Raw genomic sequence first — 13,112 nt, forward strand, 5'->3', positions numbered from 1 at the left:
TATTAGTTTTTTTTTTAAGTTTGCCAAGTCTTTCACCTGGGCCACACCCTATGCTCGCTCCCCTCCCTCCCGGCCAAAATTAAGGTGAAAATCCTGCGCAGTGGGGGAGGGCAAGAGGGTCCACGGTCACGCTTGACCCTGCCTTCCCGGGTGTCGGCATGGGGGCGGTGGCACCGCCTGTATCTCGGCTTGCGTGGGGGTGGGGCAGGGTGGGGTCAGCGCCAGCCCGGACCCCGCAGAACCGAAAGTGTAGCCTTCGCACGTCAATTCGAGGCCCTGTGGAGTGGGGGTGGGGGGGACGGTGGTGCTCTCTGCGTACTGGGCCTGTCCCGCGTGGGAACACACACAAGAGGGAGGCAGGAGTCAGTAAGTGAACAGTACAAAAAGGAGTAGAGGCGGGCTGGGCGCGAAACATCGACGCGCCTCAAAAGGAAGGCGAAGAAAAGGCCGGGAGAAGGGCGCGCAGCCGGGGGACCGCGGGGCCGGGGGATTGCATCATTGTAGCTCCCCCGCCAGAAAAAAAAATGGGCTCCGAACCGCGGCCACCATCATGGCGCTCGGGCCGGGCCGCGCTTCCCGCGCGCCTTCCCCGAGCGCACGGGGCCACGGGCGCTTCGCGTCGAGCGAGAGATCTGCGGACACGTTCCCCTTCCCTCTTTGGCACCCGGCCCCCACCCGCTCCTGTCTTTTGTGTCCTTGTGGACATGTGTGCGTGCCTCCCCGCGAGTGTGTGCAGACCCGAGAACTTGCAGATTATTTTTTTTTTCCTCTTTTTTTTTTTCCCCCTCCTGTGCTGGTGGTTGTAAACTTGATTGGCATTGGCTGCGCCCACTGACCCCGGCGCCGAGTCCACTGAAGATTTAAGGTGGATCCGAGAGGCTGCAGCTTCGGGCGGAGTCTCGGGCTTTTAGCTAGTTTTGGAGGAAAAAAAAAAAACCCCCAACCCGTGCGCCCGCCGTGTTTTTACGCATCCCCTGCGGTACCAGCCCTGGCGCCCGCCCCGCCCCGCTGGCTCCTCCCTCCTCTCGCTTCCTTCCCATTGGTCCGCGAGGGCAGTTTGAATTTTTTTTTTCCTTGGGACGCTTGTTTTCTCGGGGGGAAAAAAAAATTCCTGCGCCCCAGATCGTGTGATGAAAGCTACCTCGGCTGCCGGAGGTGGGGTGTTGTAGCCGGTTTTGTGTAGGCGGGAGGGAGGTGGGTTGGTGGGCCGAGTTTCTAGTCCCAAATTTTCCTCGTAAGAGCGGTTGACAGTGTGCGCGCGGGTCGGGGGGCGTGGGGCCGCGGTAAACTATCTGGAGACGCTCGGGCTGGGGGGCACAGTGTAGTATAAAAACGTTAATGGATGTCCAGGGCGCGTCGTTTCCCCGGCTGCTGGCCAGTGAGACTGGGAGGCGCTGGCAGGAGCCCTAGAGAAGACGCACCTTTCCCCTGCCTTGGGGAAGCATCGGAAGGGCGGGGGGCGGAGAGGTGAAGGTGGCCGGGAAAAATAGACCGTCTCATTTCCTAGGAGGCTGAGGAGTGGGGTGGGGTGGGCAGTGGTAAGAAACCGAAAAAGTACATCTATAGCAAAAATGTATTATTTCAAAGGTCATCCATTCGGAATCCCTCGAGATTCAGGCAGTGCCATTTTTTACTGAATTTGTGGGGAAAAATTGCTTTCTGTCTCTTGATTTCTAGGGTGTTTTTGAATAAGAAAAATGTTAAAATCGAGATAGAGATTGAGACTGAAAGGGCTTTTGATTTTTGAATCTGAAGTGAATTCTTTCTTTACCATGTAGGATACTGTTATTTGTAATACAGGTCTAAAACAAATGATCTCCTTCAATAATTTATATCCCAGTTGTGTTTTAATGTGAAAATTTTGAAAGTTTATAATAATTTGGGTTATTCTCCAAATTACTGTATTTTCAGATTAGTGAAGTTAGCATATATACAGTTGCTTTCCCTGTTATTTTTGTGGCGGTGTACCTGATGATTTTAACCAGCTACCCAGCGCCAGCCTTCAGTATAACAGTTCCTATTCTGTCCAACCTACAGTCCATTTTTTTTTTTTTAACTACTAAACTTCCCCAATACTTCCTAACCTCACTAACCTCTTAAGGTTAGCCCAGACCACCTGAGCTCTTCAGACCACCATCAACCAATCTCCTTGTGCCCTTAGCAAGGAATTTTTGATGTTACAATGCCTCCCCTACCTCACCCCAATAGACAGATTAGCATTAGGAAGCAGTGATCTCGTTCCTGAAAGTACTAGTCAAGCGCTAGTCTCCATGGCCCCTTAATAGGGACATCGCTGGAAAGATTCAAATAGCAAGTGAATATTAGGACTAGTGATTTTGTAAGTCTGTTCCAGACCTTTGAGATAGTGTGTTTCCCGTCTTAGAGTTTCTGGATTTCTACTAAATTAAGCAGTTTATCTCGTTCATTACCATTTTCTTTTCTTTCTTCTTTTTTTTTAATATGGACCGTTTTTAAAGGTTTTTTTTTTTTTGGATTTGTCACAATATTGCTTTTGTTTTATGGCCAAAAGGCATGTGGGTCTTAGCTCCCCAATCAGAGATGGAACCTGCACCCCCTGCGTTAAAAGGGAAAATCTTAACCTCTGGACCAGCAGGGAAGTCCCTCGTTACCGTCTTCTAGTGTTGTTATCCATTGTGGTAGCCAAAAGCCATATGTGGTTGTTGAGCACATGAATGTGACTAGTCCAAGTTGAGGTGTGCTATAAATGTGGAATACACTCAGGGCTTCCAAGAATTAGTATGAAAAAGTGTTAAATATCTCATTAATAATTTTTATATTTATTACATGTTGAAATAATCATATTTTTGGTTATTAGGTTAAAATATTAAATATAATTTCATCTCTTTCTTTTTACCTTTTTTGTGTGTGGCTACGTGACAGTTTTAGTTTATAGATGTGACTCATGTTTTCATTGGATGTTGCTGTTCTAGACCAACACTCCTGGTAACTTGAAGCCCCATCTTTGAGATCGGTGGCTGATAATACTGAGGAGTAGGTGGTAATATCTAGCTGTCATTCTCACTTCCCAAGTTAAATCAAGGCCTAGAGTGGCTTCAGGGACCCTTAAAGAAATCTGCCAGCACCCGACACCTACTGTTTAATCTCTAATACGTAGTATTGGTTTTGAGCCCAGACTATGGAAATATGGTACAATTCTGTGGCTCAGTGCTAAAAGAATCCACCTGCCAGTGCAGGAGATTCAGGAGCCTCAGGTTTGATCCCTGGGAGGGAAGTTCCCCTGGAGGAAGAAATGGCAACCCACTGCAGCATTCTGGCCTGGAAAGTCCCGTGGACAGAGGAGCCTGGCTGGCTATAGTCCATGGGGGCCGGAAGAGTCAGACACGACTGAGCGACTGAGCATGCACTGTCTGATGAAATCAGACTTGATCACAGCTTTCCACATTATGTAGAGAACCTGAGAAATTCAGTATGTTAGACATGACTCTGAAAAAAAACATTTAGACCCCAAATGAAGTCTCCATGAGTAACTTTTCACTAGCCCTTAGCAGCAGAGAGGAGGGTGGTGGGGAGATGAAAGTGTTCTCATTCTAAGATTGTATCTCTATCAGAAGATTTGAACAAATGAAAAGATGTGCCATATTTTGGGGTAGGAATACTCAACATGATAAAGATGGCAATAAATTTATACCTTTGCACTAAATTCTAAGTTCTCATTCTATTTCATTCCATTGTCCAATCAGTTTAAACACTGAGAACCATTTTACTTTAATTACTGTAAATTTAGAATAGTTACAATTACTCATAACACTAATCCTCCACACCCCAACCAGTACCTTTATACTTCTTTTTTTTTTTTCCCCAGAATTTTCCTGGCTTCTTTTCCTTGCCTTTTCTCCCCCACCCAATGGATTTAAAATGAATTTCGTCTAGTTGCAAATATAATGCCTATTGAGTTAAAATATAAATAAAGTGGGATCTTTATTTCCTGCTTCATACCAGATAAATTCCTGAAGGATTAAAAAGCGAATTTTTTTTTTTTTAAATGAAGCCATAGACATACCAGAAGAGATCTCAGAGAATTTTTAAAATTTAATCTTGGAATGAGGATGGTCTTTCTAAGTATGACACAACATATAAAATCTATAACCTGAGTTTCCCCAAAATCATTACATTATTCTGGTTTTGCCTTCTTATTCATAAATCCAGTGACATAAAAGTGTTCTGTGTGGAAAGCTCACCATAGAAAGTCAAAAGACAGTGACTTGGTGGTGGTAGCTGCACAACAATGTGAATGGACTTTGTATGCTTAAAAGTGGTTAAGATGGAAAGTCTTATGTTACATTGTAATAACTGTGTATGCACACAGGCTCAGTGTGTCTGACTCTTTGCAACTCCATGGATTGTAGCCTGCCAGCCTCCTCTGTCCTTGGGCTTTTCCAGGCAAGAATACTGGAGTAGGTTGCCATTTCCTACTCCGATAATTAACTATGATAGTAAATAAATATGCAACTCCAGTGGTCCCCCCTTATCCTAGTGGATGTCTGAGTCTGAGGATAGTTCTGAACCCTGTATACACTGTTTTTTCCTAAACTAAGGAGTAGCTATGCTAGACAGTGGGATGATTTTTGTCCTGGGTGGGATGGGGCCAGACCATTGAGAGATTTCATCATGCTACTCAGACGGTCCTGCAATTTAAATCTGTGAATTACTTCCAGAGTTTTTCATTGAATATATCTGGACCCCAGTTAACTGAAATTAACTGAAACTGAGAACACTGAAAATCTGGATAAGGAGAGACAACCATCTTGAAAGAATTTTATTTTTTTTAAATAGTTAATTGTTTTTTTAATTAAAAAAATTATTTTATTTGGCTGTGCTGGGTCTTTGTAGCTGCGTGGAATTTTCTCTAGTTGTGGTGGTAGGGGACTACTCTCTAGTTTTGCACAGGCTTCTCATTCTAGAGACTTCTCATTGCGGTGGCTTCTGTTTCGGAGCACAGGCTATAGACCATTTGGGTTTCAGTAGTTATGGTTCCCGGGCTCTAGAGCACAGGCTGAGTAGTTGTTGTGCATGGGCTTAGTTGTTCCAGGCATGTGGGATGTTACCAGACCAGGGGTGGAACTAGTGTCTCCTGCATTGGCAGGCAGATTCTTTACCGCTGAGCCACCAGGGAAGCCCCTGGAAGAATTTTTAAGTTCATCCATGTCCCACCTAAAAGAATCTCACAAGATTCTGGATCCCATCTTTTTTGAGGCTCTGAAATGAGACTCTTCAGGGTAGAGTTACCCAACTTACTCTGTGCAAGACCATTTTGGAAGTAACTTCACCTTCCCTGGTGGGTCAGGTGGTAAAGAATCCGCCTGCAATGCAGGAGACCTGGGTTTAATGCCTGGGTTAGGAAGATCCCCTGGAGAAAGGAATGGCAACCCACTCCAGTATTCTTGACTGGAGTGGACAGAGGAGCCTGGCAGGCTACAGTCCATGGGGTCACAAAGAGTTGATCACAACTGAGTGACTAACACTTTTCATCCTTTATAGTTTCTATTTCTTTAGCTATATAATGAGGATGCTTATAGTTCTCTCGAAGGATTATTAATACTGTTTGGTGGCATAATGTGTGTGCAGTATTTAGCACAGTACCTGGTATATAATAAATAATAATCATTGTATTAATATATACAATTAATAAGGACAGCCAGTTGTTTTTTTTTTTTTTGTCCATACCATGTGGCATGCAGGATCTTAGTTCCCTGACCAGGGATCAAACGCATGCCCCTGCAGTGGAAGCTTGGAGTCCTACCACTGGACTACCAGGGAATTCCCCAAGACACCCAGTTCTTATTTTGGATTCTCAAGTAACCACAACCAGCGCTATACTAACCTTGTCAATTTATTTTCTCATTTTTAATGACTGCTATTGTTACCCTTAAGAAGAACAAATGATTTTAGAGGAGGGTGGTAATTTAATGAATAAAATGAAGATATTGTAAAAACTTGTCAAAATGGTAGAGTTTAATGTGGGAGTTCCCTGGTAGCCTAGTGGTTAGAATTAGCTTTCACTGCCATAGCCTGTGTTCAGTCCGTGACGGGATAAATGAGATCCTTCAAACCACACACCGAGGCCAGGCCAAAACAAAACAAAAAGGCATTTGTTTAGTTTGAAAAGTGTGTTAGTCACTTAAGTCATGTCCAACTGTTTGCAACCCCATGGACTATAGCCTGCCAGGCTCCTCTGTCCACGAAATTCTCCATGCAAGAATACTGGAGTGGGAGAAGAAAATGGCAACCCACTCCAATATTCTTGCCTGGAAAAGTCCATGGACAGAGGAGCCTGGCAGGCTGCAGTCCAGGGGGTTACATGACTGAGCATGTGTGCATGAGGGTGGAGGGAGATGGGTTGGTAGCAGTAAAGTGGTAGAACTTAAAAAAAAGAATACTGGAATGGATAGCCATTCCCTTCTCCAGGGGATTTTCCTGACCCAGGTGTTGAACCTGGGTCTCCCTCACTGCAGGCAGATTCTTTACTATCTAAGCCACTGGGGAGGTTTAGGGTCATCATTTATTATCTTGGAAAGGACCTGGTATAGATTTGTTTGGGGTACTAAGTCAGTAACACTCACACCCATACAAAAGACAATGGCAAACTGGAAAAAATGTTGGCAGCCTATATATCGAAGACCTCGTTTCCCTGATAAATAATTTCTACAAATCAACAAGAAAAAGCAAACAAAGTAGAAAAGTAAGCAAAGTATGTGACCACGATTTTCAGAAAAGGAAATACAAGAGACTCTTAAAAGACATGCTCAGGTGTAGTTTGAGACTGTTAGGATATGTCATGTGCAGAGTAGGTGAGTTTGGGTAAATAGAGTTACAGTTAGCATCTCTTGGATGCAAAGTTGACCATTATTCTTTCTTGAGATTTTGACATTTGCTTCCCTCCCTTTTGTCCAAAGCTGAGTGGTTTTTTCCCCAGCTTCACTGAAGATCAAGAAGCAAGGAATTTGCATTTGTGAAAGCCATGACCACCTTTCAAGTTGAGGAGAAATCCCTCTCATCCAAACCATCTAATTTTTGGCTTTTGGCATCACCTTACCTTGCCCATAGAAGTAGGTGCAACGACCTTTGTCAACATGTTTCATTCATTCTTGATTTTTTTTTTTTTGCCACACCACCATGTAGCTTGCAGGATCTTAGTTCCCCAACTAGACACTGAACCTGGGCCCTGGGCAGTGAGAGCACAGAGTCCTAATCATTAAACCACCAGGGAATTCCTCATTCCTGGTTTTAATGGCTGTATATCATTGGATAATCTGAGTTTCTTAAAAATTGTTGCCTTATTCTGGCTTTCCCTTTACTTTCTCTATTGTTGTAAAAAGGTTCAAGCAGAATTTATTATATGATAAATATGAAATGTTAAATAAGAAGAGAATGTGCTGTGCTGTGCTAAATCACTTCAGTCGTGTCTGACTCTGTGCGACCCTATGGACTGTAGCCTGCCAGGCTCCTCTGTCCATGGATTCTCCAGGCAAGAATCCTGGAGTGGGTTGCCATGCCCTTCTCCAGGGGACCTTCCCAACCCAGGGATTGAACCCATATCTCTTATGTCTCCTGCATTGGCAGACGGGTTCTTTACCACTAGCGCCATCAGTAGAGAATATTATGGAATAAATACTAGGTTTTAGCTAATCATGTGAATAAAGGGTTAAATCCCTCCACACACATATACACACATACATATCGCATTTTATGTTATCTACTGTAGGTTTAGTCTTGGATTCAGCAGTTCTACAATTTACTTTATAGAAATAATCGTATGTGTGACTAAATGTGGGCTTCCCAGGTGGTGCAGTGGTAAGGAACCTGCCTGCCAATGTAGGTGACATAAGAGACTTGGGTTCGATCCCTGGGTCAGGGAAGATCCCATGGAGGAGGGCATGGCAACCCATTCCAGTGTTCTTGCCTGGAGAATCCCATGGACAGAGGAGCCTGGTGGGCTACAGTCCATAGGGTCATAAAGAGCGGGACATGACTGAAGCGACTTAGCACACATGCTGCGTGTGCCTAAATATATATTTACCAGAATGATTGTTGTTAAGTTATATATTAAACTTCAAAAGGAAACAAAAAAAGTAAACAACCAAACAACCTCCCCTTTGATATAGGATTGCAAGATTGATTATTTGATTGGACCAACTATAGAATATACAAAAAAGACACAGATGACAGCTACTAAAACACCCCAGGTAGCTTTATTGGTATGAATAGGGAAAGTTTATAATATTAAACCTGGCACAGAACAATATTTATAGTATGATCCCATTTTTGTAAAAATATTTTTTAAATACCTGGTAGCTCAGACAGTAAAGAATCTGCCTGTAATGCAGGAGACCAGGGTTTGATCCCTGGGTTGGGAAGATCCCCTGGAGAAGGGAATGGCAACCCACTCAAGTATTCTTGCCTGGAGAATCCCCATGGACAGAGGAGCCTGGCGGGGTACAGTCAATGGGGTTGCAAAGAGTCAGACACAACTGAGCCACTAACACACAGACATGCACACGTGCATAGACCCATGTCTATGAAAGATGACCTCTTCCGTGTTTGAGAATGAGATTATGAAGCGATTTCGCTGTAGACATTTCATTATTGGTTGTATTTTTTAGAATGGATTTTAACAAGAGAAAAAACATGAAGAGATTTCAAATTTGAAAAAAACTATCCTTATAATTCTTAAATGCAGAGTAAGTTTGTAAAAAAAAAAGTTTCTCTTTGTCTCATACGGTCTCTTTTCAGACATTAGGAGGGAACAAGGCATTTCTAGATTCATGTCCTCTCCATTTTTCTATTTAGTTTCAGGTATTGTTAAATCCGTGAATGAGTTATGAGAAGTGTGTGAGTTTGGGTATACGATTTTGCTTCCAGGGCACATCAGCGAGGTATAAATATCATTCCTATTAACTCAGGGGTAACTTAACAAGCCATGGAAAATTGAGCCTATTCCATCTTTTTGCCACATGGGATCCCATTGGTAATATTATCCCAAACCTCACATTCCTTGAACTTTGGCACAGTTATGGATTCTGTCTGAAATTCAACAAATCAACTCCCTGCTGTAGTTTACTTACTTAGCACCTAGTGCTGGGGAGATGTTTTAAATTTCAAGTGAGTAGACCAGTCTTGAGCTGTCATTCTCCATGGGACTGACCTGGGGCAGAACTTAGAAATCTCACAATACCCGGGATGGGAGATCACCAAGTTCCGTCTTCATCCGACAGATGAGGACATTTGAATCCATGATTTCCTGTAAAGTGGAAAAGTTAAACATGATGATTTATAGGTTCCTTCTGGCTTACAATTCAGAGATTCCTGTTTCCTAGTCCAGATCACGCTTTCCATCCCTGTGGATCAGGTTATTTTCCAGGAAGCTAGGTTTTTGATTTTTTGGCCACAAACCACATATTCACCAGAGTTGAAGGAAAATAGCAGTTCAAGAGTGCAGCCTGAACACTGAACATTTATTTATTTATTTATTTAACCTTTTTATTTTGTATTGGGGTATAGCCGATTAACAAACAAGGTTGTGATAGTTTTAGGAGAATAGTGAAGGGCCTCAGCCACACATATACATGTAATCCATTCTCCTCCAAACTCCCCTCCCATCCAGGCTGCCACATAACATCGAGCAGAGTTCCACGTGCTCTACAGTAGGTCCTTCTTGGTTATCCATTTTAAATATAGCAAAAGAGGAGAGTATTTTTTATTTTATTTTTTTTTTTTTTGAGAGTATTTTTTAAATTAGTTAATTTATTTGGCTGCATCTGGTCTTCGTTGTGGTACAGCATGCAGGATCTTAGTTCCTCTACCCGAGATCGAACCTGCTTCCCCTGCACTGGAAGTCCCCTGAACACTGAACATTTATTATTTTACCAGAAAAAGGCATGTGAAGGTACAATGTAATGGTTGCTTGGTGGTTCTAAACACTGCTTCACTGCTGCCTGAATATCATGGAGCCTCTTCTAAGGGCCAAGCTTTGTGTCTTCAACATGACAGATAGGAGCCTCGCCCTCATGAAGCTAGAGGAAGCTAGGACAAGGAATCCCAACCACAGTTACCTGTGAGTGTTCTGAACAATAAGTGCAATGAAGGGACCTCAGAGCTTCTGCTCTGTGCTCCACACAGAGGTGTCCAGTTGAGGGATCAGACTGGAAGCAGAAGTCCACACACTTGCCCCAGGCCGCCTTGTATTTGCCAAAAAGAAACAAGCCTTTAAAAATCCATCCTTCTGTGTGTGCTTCTGCAGCCCCCTGTGTCGTAGGGGCTGCCCTGTAGGATGCTGTTTGGAACACAGGGTCTCACGTAGTGGTGGGGGCCAGTTGAAAGAAGAGTGGTCCAGGCAGAGCCCTGCCCAAGGCCCCAAATCCAGGAAGGCTTTTGATGATGTGAAAGAAGGTGTTTGTGGCAGGTATGTAGCCAGCAGGGCTAAGTGCTTGGACTGGAGTGATGGGCAAGTCTACATGGTGATGGCCTTTTAATTTTGGACTTTACATCAAAAGCGATGGAGAACCATTGGATAACAGAAGAGAGACTTCAATTATGCTTCAGTGAAACTCTCTCACTTCCTCCTTTTGTCTCATTCTAGTCAAAACCCTTAGTCTCATACTGGGATCATTCCAATAGGTATGGGGGAAAAAATTGCAGGCTCACACCTTTGTATTTATTTGAGAGGGTGTTCAGCATGCTTGCTAAGTCACTTCAGTCACGTCTGACTGACTCTTTGCGACCCTGCAGACCGTAGCCCACCAGACTCCTCTATCCATGGAATTCTCCAGGCAGGAGTACTGGAGTAGGTTGCCATGCCTGCTTCCAGGGGATCTTCTGGACCCAGGGATCGAACCCAGGTCTCCTGTACTGCAGGCAGATTCTTTACCACTGAGCCACTGGGGAATCCCACTGCTCAACATACACAGTGTAAACAACTTTTTAAAGCTTTGCTCTCAGTAAGTAAAAGAGATGTGAAGTCCTCGTACCATCAGAGCACGTGCTGGTCACAACTGATTTCTGGTTTTGAAGGAGGACCCAAGCAAGTGCTATGGCCTGGTGTTGGGTGATCAACTAACTGACCCCTTCCACTCTACCTTCTGGGGGTTCAGCTTGCATTCTCTTCATTGTCATGATGAGTTGTATGTGTTGTTTTATGGGCCAATCCATGTTTTACCCTCTGCTGGTACAGTTGTTGTGAAGCTTCTAAGCTAGTGAACAGCTAGGGATGAATATGAAATCATTGAAGAGATGATTCCATATTCCAGCATTTTATTTATTTATCTTGTTGCTCATCTGGACTGAGCAACCAGATCCAGTGTTCACAAATACTTTGGCCAAGTGATTCCTTATTTACATGTTTGTTTTTGAAAAGAGACTTCAAAAGAGGGATAATAAAAATGGGCAACTCCCGGGATTGTTTCCCCCACCCTGCCTTCAATGAAGATCAGTAAAACAGAGACCTCTGCTGGTTAAACTGGTATAATAACCTAGCATTGGTCTGTGGCCATTAAGCTTTCACAGGTATTAGCAAATGGATTCCGCACAGTTTATTCATTATCTCAGCTCCCAACTTGGGTTCTTTTGGAACTAATCTAAGTAACAGCCCCAGTCACAGTCGTTTCTGCTTCTGTCTTCGGTGTTAGGCTTCCATATTTCTGAAAAATAATAGCCCTAAGTGTCAGCTGCAGCCAAAACCCAGACCTGAAATACCTCCCACATCTTGTCTTCTGTTTCCTTCCTCTCTTCTGCCTTTCACCTCTCTTCCTCCTCTCTGCCAGTAAAATAAAATAAAACACATCTTCACTCAAAAGAGAGAACTGCTGATGGAAAGTGAGAAGGAGGGAACAAAACTCTTATCTCTAGCTCATCCTTCCCTGGCTCTAGAGGCCTGGGGCCCAGGGTTGGGGTTATATACCTGAGAAGAGCTGTGAATCCCATTAGCATCTTCCGATGGAAACGTGCAACCGTGGGAACATGAGTTGTGTGTGAATGGAGACCAAGGATGCTGCAGAATGTAGAGTGGAGTTACGTGGTAGAAGAAAGGGGACTGTCTCCGTAAGACCTTTTGTCTGTCAACAGTGCAAACCATGATTTGTACCTGCTGAGTGCCAGGCCCTGAGCCAAGCCGGTGATGTACCTTATTCTGTTTCTTGCTTTTCCTCTCTATCGATGATTTTAACACCTTTCTATGAAAAAAAATATAAGCGAAGGACTTAGTACAAGGCCCACATAAAAATAATCTCTGTGTGTATGTTTGCTATTTTAGGATTATATTTTTACTCTGGAATAAGGCTACAAGCATTATTCTACAGTGCTATTATTCTACATTATTACATTATTATTCTACATTATTCTATAATGCTACAAGCCTTGCACATGAGAGAAGGCCTTCCTGTGCTCACTAGAGTATGCTCTAAGCTCACCTCTAGAACAACATCTCCAGCTCTTTGGAGCAGAGCAGAAGAGGTGCCTCTGGTGTGCCACATTTCTTCTGCACAGTGGCCCCTATCTCCTGTTTTCCCAGGTCTAACCTACTCTCACTCCTTTATTCATTCTTGTACTTTCTTTAAAAAATATTTATTTGGCTGTACCGGGTCTTAGCTGTGGCATACAGAATCTTCAATCTTCATTGTAGCATGTGGGATCTCTAGTTGTAGCATGCAGAATCTTTTTTCCCAGGCCTCCTGCCTTGGATGCACAGTCTTAGCCACTGGATCACCAGGGAAATCCCCATTCTCATACTTTAAATAACCTCTTCTGGATTGACTGAAGCACAAGTGTCAGTATCAAGTTATATTATTATCATAATATGCTAATGTTAGTATCAAGTAATGATCATTTTAATGCTCATTAATGCTTAGCTCGTCTAGCCCATACTTCTCCTCTGAGAAAACTGAGGTCCAGAGAGGTTGTCAGTGGTCCAAGTTTACCCAGTCAGCTGGTGACTGAGGCAGGGCTGAAACCCAGAGCTCCTGGATTCAGCCCTTCCTGTATAATACCTGCACTATCCTTGGTCTGCAGTGTGCAAAAGATGATTTTTACTTGTACTTCCTGCTCCTCTCTGGGGTTGCCTGTCACCCGGTTTTCTGCCC

The 13,112-nt window shown here is 43.7% G+C and overlaps 1 protein-coding gene across 3 annotated transcripts in view; it reads left to right on the forward strand.

Annotated features, from left to right (window-relative positions):
• Nucleotides 1-1,102: 1,102 nt before the first annotated feature.
• Nucleotides 1,103-13,112, forward strand: part of APOLD1 (apolipoprotein L domain containing 1) — a 50,586-nt gene continuing 38,576 nt past the window's right edge. The window contains exon 1 of one of the 3 annotated variants that reach the window (XR_826924.1): nucleotides 1,103-1,155. The gene's annotated coding sequence lies outside the window, so the exon portion shown is untranslated. The remainder of the gene's footprint in view (nucleotides 1,156-13,112) is intronic. The other 2 variants (XR_826925.1, XM_010858700.1) reach the window with 2 other exon arrangements.

The sequence above is a fragment of the Bison bison genome, unplaced genomic scaffold, assembly GCF_000754665.1.
Source record: "Bison bison bison isolate TAMUID 2011002044 unplaced genomic scaffold, Bison_UMD1.0 scf7180017864390, whole genome shotgun sequence".
Lineage (NCBI taxonomy): Eukaryota > Metazoa > Chordata > Mammalia > Artiodactyla > Bovidae > Bison > Bison bison.